This window comes from Anser brachyrhynchus (assembly GCF_964034855.1).
Source record: "Anser brachyrhynchus genome assembly, contig: SCAFFOLD_206, whole genome shotgun sequence".
In the NCBI taxonomy this organism is placed as follows: Eukaryota; Metazoa; Chordata; class Aves; order Anseriformes; family Anatidae; genus Anser; species Anser brachyrhynchus.
The window spans coordinates 1-7,640 of NW_027664072.1; the positions used below are offsets into that span (position 1 = coordinate 1).

Consider the following 7,640-nt stretch of genomic DNA (forward strand, 5'->3'; position numbering starts at 1 on the left):
CCTAATATTAAAAGTTCTTCCGCCCAATTTTGGGGGACCCCACAATTTTGACGTTCCTTCCCCTAACTTGGGGCTTCAACCCTTCAATTTCGGGGGGGGCTCCCACCCTCTTATTTTGGCCTTCCGCCCTAATATTAGGCCTAACCCCTAAGAACCTTGACCCCTAACGCTATGGCAACCACGGATCTAACCCTAACCCCTACCCCAACAAACCCTAGAAACCCTAACCCTAACCCTTACAGTCCTAACCCGATAAAATTTACCACCTAGACCTACGCCTAAAAGCCCTAACCCTAAAAATTAAGACCCTCTAAACCCTAACCCAAAACGTAAAGATTCTCAAAGCCCTAACGCTGGAGACCCTAACCTTAAAAAAACCCTAACCCTAAATACCTGACCATAACTAAAACCCTAAGACCCTAACCCTAAAAACCCTATCAACACTAAAACCACAAAATACTTTAAAACCTTAACACACTAACCCGCAAACCCTAACCCTTATAACTCCAACCCTAACAACCTTACAATCCTAACCCTAAACCCTGGAAACCCTAACCCTGAAACCCAACCCTAGTGCCTTAGCCCTGAAACCTTAAAACCCTAACACCTTATTAGAAACACTCTGTAACCAATACCATAGGCTCAGGCAAGTATCTCAGTGAGGTAGCATTTTTATTCACGATTGCAATGGCAGGCGTCCCACAAGCCACCTACTAGTTCCATAACACAGTTTATATAATTTTTTTTTTCCTCTCGGTGACCAGGACCCTCCCCAGTTTCCCCATTGACTGGGTAATCCATGTTCACGATCTATCCAGTGCTTCACAGAAAATACACAGCTGCTGGCCTGTTACTAGTCAATTTTATTTTTTTCTTGACTGTTTTCCTCTTTGAGGTGGTAATGTTTCTTACACCTTGATTTCCACCCAATTGCTCTAAGGATTCTGGTTGTCTGCATTTTACAAGGTTGTCTGTTAAGCTTTCTTATCACTGCAAGCATATATCAATACCACCTTCCTTCCCTCTAAACGATGTAACTCTGTGCAAAAACATTTTTATTCCCACAACCTTGATCCCTTACCCTAAAATCCTTATTCTCTTTAACCCTAACAACTCTAACCACAACCCTAACCCTTCATATCAACCCCCCGACGCTAATGACACTGACTAATGATCCAAACCCCAAACCCCAGGCAACCAACAAAGAAACAGACACAAAGCTGAAAACTACAAAAAAGGCAAAACCCTGGATACAGACCCCAAATCACAAACACGCTACCAAAATGCTACAGAAAAGCCCCAGACGCAGGCCCCAAGCACTACAGCTAGGCCCCAGAAGCTCTAGACACATCCCAAAGCCAAAATGCAATCCCCAAACACTACAGAAAAGCCCCCAAACACCAGACACAGGCTGCAGAAGTCTACAAGCAGGCCCCCAGCCCCCCCCCCCCCCCCCCGGATGCAGACCCCAACTGTCCACAAGCAGCTCCCAACCCACCCCCCCCATGAACTGGACCCCCCCCCACCACCACCCAGATGCATGCCCCAGGCCCCAGGCCTCAGCCCCAGCCCCCACACCCCAGACTCAGGCCCCAAAGGTGTACAACCAGCTCCCAACTGCCCCCCTCAAAGGGAGGCCCCAAAGCCTGCCAGAGGACCCTAGAGCGTACAAGCAGCTCCCAACGCCCCCGGCACAGGCCCCAACCCCCCCCGCAGACACAGGCCCCAAAGGTGTACAAGCAACTCCCCATCCTCCCCAGAGGCACGCCCCAAAGGTGTACAAACAGCCCCAACCCCCCAAGACCCAGACCCCTACAGCGTAGAAGCAGCTCCCAACCCCATGCCCCCAAGGCACATGCCCCAACCCCTCCCCCAAGGCAGGCCCTAACAGTGTACAAGCAGCTCCCACCCCCCCCCCAGACGCAGGCCCCAAAGGTGTACAAGCAGGCCCCTACAGTATACAAGCAGCTCACAACCACCCCCCCAAAGGCAGGCCCCAACCCCCTCCAGATGCAAGCCCGAAAGGTTAAAACCAGCTCCAACCCCCCAACCCCCCCCGCCCCGCGCAGACGCAGGCCCCAAAGGTGTACAAGCAGTTCCCAACCCCTCCAAGGCAGGCCCCAAAAGTGTACAGGCAGGCCCCTACAGTGTAGAAACGCTCCAACCCCCCCCGCTTCCACCTCGAGGGAGGCCCTCCCCCCCCAGTATACACGAAGCTCCCAACCCCCTCTCAGAGGAATGCCTAAAAAAGTATACAAGCAGCTCCTAACACCCCCCCCCCCCCCCCCCCCCAAAAGAGGCAGTCCCCAAAGGTGTACAAGCAGGCCCTCAAATCCCTTAGGTGTACAAGCAGGCCCTTCAAATCCCTTAGCCCCTGCGCCAGCTTTATTGGCGAGCAGCGAGGCTGGGGGGGGAGGGGGGCAAGACAGCCTTAAATAAAATACAAATATAAAAAGTGTTATAAATGGCTGTTATAAATCCAAATAGGATTACAATCAAAGTTTACAATTTATTAAACGAATAGAGGCAAGCAAGCAGCGCTGGGTGCGCCGGGAGTCTCTGCTCCCCCAGGACGCACGTCTGTTACGTAAGGCGGCTGGTTTTGATGCTCCCAGGCTAATACATATTCATTACTACTTCGAGAAGAGGCAGGGTTATTAGAATTGGTTTCCGGAATCCGAAACCCCTCCCAGGGGCGCCTGCGTACCAGTCTCTGGTGGTCTCTCGGGGCTTGCTCGGGCTGAATGCTGGTTGTCTTCCTCTCAGGCTTTTGTCCTTCAATTGTCCTTCAGCTCCCCCTTCCTCCTCGTTTGGGAGCCTCTGCGCCGGATTTCAGAAACTCTAGCAACATCCCCTGCAGTAGTCAGCACTTTTCCCTAAAAATCCCTTTGTTCTCTTATCACCTAGACCCGGGCCTCGATGTTAACCCTTCAAATCCCTTAGTGACACGAATTGCTGGACCATTCCTTACAAAAGGAAGGATAAAATATGTAGAGGAGCAATGGCACACGCGAAAGCCCAGCGCCGCGGGCAGAGGCAGCGAAGGTTGACGGCAGAACAGTGCTCGGTTTGAACACGGAGAGGGAAAGCGAGGGGAAGGTGGCCGAAGCCGGCCGCAGTCTCTGAGCTCTCCTCCTCCTGATTGTTTTCTCTCAAAGCCATTTCTGTGTGTGTGCGGGCACCCGGAGCCGGCAGAAGTCCCCGTGAAGTCCTTCGGCAGGACGGAGGGCTGCGTGGGCTCCAGTGAGAGAGGGAGTTAGGAGAATCTTATCAAGTAGAGATAGAGCGCTGACGGCGTTAAACTAGGATGCTACTTAGCGTCTTTGCTAACTATGGTGCATTGTGCCAATTAACTAAAGCAAGAAGCCTTGGGCCCCTTACCAAGGTCAGTCTCCTAATAAGAGAGTGAGCCTGTCTTAAGAAACTGGGAGAAACTGGTCCTGCAGATGGACAAGAGCCAAGGAGCAACTGAGTCTGTGCAAAGACAAGAGGTCAACTAGCGGTGACGAGGAAGAGTCATCAGTCTTCATGCCCACAACCTCCCGTGCTGCCCAGCGCTGAATAAACATACCTACTTTACAATCTCACTGATTGTGGAGTCCCTTTTCCGCAAGTCACTAGCAGCAGTTTCTTCCGCAGAGGTTTTCCCAGAGCCGCTTCAAAGCTTCCCTCGCGGAGCTGGGGCGTCGCAGGGGGTCGTCAAAGCACGCACACACACACACACACACACACACACACACACACAGGCGTTGTTGTCCAAACAGAAAGTATTTACAACAAATTCGACAAGCGGTTTTCCTCTGCCAGCAGCAAATGCCTGAGGGCCCCTACAGCTTCACAAATCATAGCACAAAGAGCCTAAAGTTCCTCTAAAATTTAGGGAAATGATTCAAAATAGATCTGCTAGGGGAAAACGATCACTGGCGGCAGGGTACACAATACACGCGAGTCTCAGCTCTCCTCCGCAGGGTCAGTGCCCACGCCCAAGTGCGACGCTGATGGCACCCGAACATTTGCTGTAGCAGGCAGCAGAGCCAGCAGCTCAGGGGAGCAATTTTAAAAACCAGGAGGCACTTAAACCAACCCTTAATTGACCCAGTTACTGCAGGAGAGTCCCGACTACTCGCCCTGGAGTCCTACTGTCACCAGCAAAAAGCACCAACCAAAGCTTGGGGGAACTTTGGTACAGGACAAGAGAAGGGAGTGGGGGTAGCGTAGCCGTATCGCAGAGCTGCTGCTTTTCACACCATTTTATCATCCCTGATAATTGAAAGTAAGGCCGGGTGGGCTGACCCCACCACCACCACTCCTGGCAGCATGTTTGGTCCACAACGCTAGAATAATTATTTTGCTCCCTCCCGCCCTTACAGCTTCATCATCTGAAAAGATTACAGTCAAAACAATGGCATACACAAATAAAAGTCAAGAGTTGACATAGTAACTCCGGGATTTGGGTATCAACTGTCCGAGAAATCAGAACACCCAGGCTTCACAATGTGCCCAACATCGAGCTGTGCCAAGGGGGGGCGGAAGGAAGAAGCTTTCCGTTTAAGCCTTCAGAGCATCGCTCCATCACTACGTCAATTCACAGCCACCACAGCGTGCCGATGGACATCTTTCTGTGCCAAAAGAAACAAGTGTTTTGTCCTCTTGATATCAAAGGTAGCCACCTCTACTTACGGAACCATGCACAAGACCTTAACTCTGACCAGCAGGGAAACTTAGGACAACTGAGTGCAAATCCTGCCAATTTCTACCAGTTCCAACTGTGCTTTAAGTCTCATTGCAAAGCCTCAGTTAGAAAAAGGATCACCTCAGGGTATCCAACAAGAAGAAGAGTTGTTTTTTTTTTTGTTTTTTTTTTGTTTTTTTTTTTTTTTAATATACCATAGGACTATGCAGTTCAATCATCAATCATCTTGGAAAGCTCAAGGAGGAGGTCATCCTCATCCTTCCCTGGGTCCAAGTCAAGCTCGGCTTCCAGTATGCCGTCTGAGAGTTCCCAAAGTAGCATCTCTAAATCCTCGTCTACAGATACGGGCGCGTTGCCTGTGGAACTCAGCCGGCGTGTCCTTGCTTCTTCTAGCTGGGAAGAAGCTGAAGTCGAGCTTGAGAACTCCATTGGCTCCACGGATTCTGCCTGGCTTCCAAGATGTGCTTCAGGTCTTGGCAGAGCAAGGAAGAGAACAATCAGTATATGCCATTTCTTAACGGGAAATCCCTTTTCTGCAAACCGGCTCTTAAAACCGTAGCCAACCCCTCCTGCACTTCAATCTTACCCAGGGATTGTTATTCAATTAACCCAGGGCTACATTTAGAGCCCAATATATTAGCAGGTACATTTTTCAGTTTGGGGGTTTCTCTGTGAAGCCAGAGCACCCGGAGTCTAGCAAAGATGGGAAACCAACATGGCCTCCCGGAAGCCCAGTGTCCGAGAACTACATCTCCCGGCATGCTCTGGGAAAACAATATGGACTCCCGGAAACCCGGTGGCCAAGAACTACATTTCCCAGCACTCCCCAGAAAATTGAGCCTCGCAGCGTGCCGTAGGACGCCATTTTTTGCTCTGTTACATTACCGGTTTCGTGTTTATGGAGGGTTTTCCCGCCGTTTTGGGGGGTTTCCCCTCAATTTCGGGTTTTCAGCTCTCCATTTCAGAGTTCTTCCCCGCAATTTTGGGGTTCCTTCCCCTAATTTGGTGCTTCGCCCCCCCCCCCACTTTTGGGGTTCCCCCTCCATTTTGGGGATTCCCCCCAATTCCAAGCCCCCCACAATTTTGGAGGCCCCCACCATCCTTTCTTGGCCTGCCACCCTAATATTAAGGTTCTTTCCCCCAATGTTGGGGTTCTCACCACATGTTTGAGGTTCCTTCCCTTAATTTGGGGCTTAGCTCCCCGGGATCTGGGGCTTTAACCCCAATTTTGGGGGTCCCCCCCAAGTTTGGGGATTCCTCCCCAGGTCTGGGGGGGGTCCACATTCAATTCTGGAATTTCACACTTCCATTTAAGTCTTCTTCCCCCCAATTTGGGGGTTCACCCACCCAATTTTGGGGGTTCCTCCCCTAATTTGGGGGGACCCGACCAATTTTGGGGGTCCCCCCCAATTGTAGAGTCCCCCACCCTCCTTTTTTGGGTTCCCCCCTAATATTAAAGAGTTCTTCCGCCCAATTTTGGGGGACCCCACAATTTGGCCGTTCCTTCCCCTAACTTGGGGCTTCAACCCTTCGATTTTGGGGGGGGCTCCCCCCCTCTTATTTTGGCCTTCCGCCCTAATATTAGGCCTAACCCCTAAGAACCTTGACCCCTAAGCCTATGGCAACCACGGATCTAACCCTAACCCCTACCCCAACAAACCCTAGAAACCCTAACCCTAGAAACCCTTGCAGCCCTAAGCCGATAAAATTTACCACACTAAACCCCTGAAGACTGTTCTGGGGGGTCCACATTCAATTCTGGAATTTCACACTTCCATTTAAGTGTTCTTCCCCCCCAATATGGGGGTTCGCCCACCCAATTTTGGGGGTTCCTCCCCTAATTGGGGGGGACACAACCAATTTTGGGGGGGACACAACCAATTTTGGGGGGGACACAACCAATTTTAGAGTCCCCCACCCTCCTTTTTTGGGTTTCCCCCAATATTAAGAGCTCTTCCGCTCAATTTTGGGGGACCCCACAATTTTGACGTTCCTTCCCCTAATTTTGGGCTTCAACCCTTCAATTTTGGGTGGGCTCCTCCCCTCTTATTTTGGCCTTCCGCCCTAATATTAGGCCTAACCCCTAAGAACCTTGACCCCTAACCCTATGGCAACCACGGATCTAACCCTAACCCCTACCCCAACAAACCCTAGAAACCCTAACCCTAAAAACCCTTACAGCCCTAACCCAATAAAATTTACCACACTAAACCCCTGAAGACTGTTCTGGGGGGTCCACATCCAATTCTGGAATTTCACACTTCCATTTAAGTCTTCTTCCCCCCAATTTGGGGGTTCGCCCACCCAATTTTGGGGGTTCCTCCCCTAATTTGGGGGGGACACAACCGATTTTAGAGTCCCCCACCCTCCTTTTTTGGGTTCCCCCCTAATATTAAAAGTTCTTCCGCCCAATTTTGGGGGACCCCACAATTTTGACGTTCCTTCCCCTAACTTGGGGCTTCAACCCTTCAATTTCGGGGGGGGCTCCCACCCTCTTATTTTGGCCTTCCGCCCTAATATTAGGCCTAACCCCTAAGAACCTTGACCCCTAACGCTATGGCAACCACGGATCTAACCCTAACCCCTACCCCAACAAACCCTAGAAACCCTAACCCTAAAAACCCTTACAGTCCTAACCCGATAAAATTTACCACACTAGACCTACGCCTAAAAGCCCTAACCCTAAAAATTAAGACCCTCTAAACCCTAACCCAAAACGTAAAGATTCTCAAAGCCCTAACGCTGGAGACCCTAACCTTAAAAAAACCCTAACCCTAAATACCTGACCATAACTAAAACCCTAAGACCCTAACCCTAAAAACCCTATCAACACTAAAACCACAAAATACTTTAAAACCTTAACACACTAACCCGCAAACCCTAACCCTTATAACTCCAACCCTAACAACCTTACAATCCTAACCCTAAACCCTGGAAACCCTAACCC

General features: G+C 50.6%; 1 long non-coding RNA gene across 1 annotated transcript; it reads right to left on the reverse strand.

The window, feature by feature from the left end:
- Positions 1-4,317: 4,317 nt before the first annotated feature.
- On the reverse strand, positions 4,318-7,405 carry LOC308186368. Its single transcript, XR_013944036.1, has 2 exons — positions 5,280-7,405; positions 4,318-5,165 (listed from the first exon to the last, which is right to left on the reverse strand). It is a non-coding gene; the product is annotated as an uncharacterized lncRNA (long non-coding RNA).
- Between the last annotated feature and the right edge of the window lie 235 nt (positions 7,406-7,640).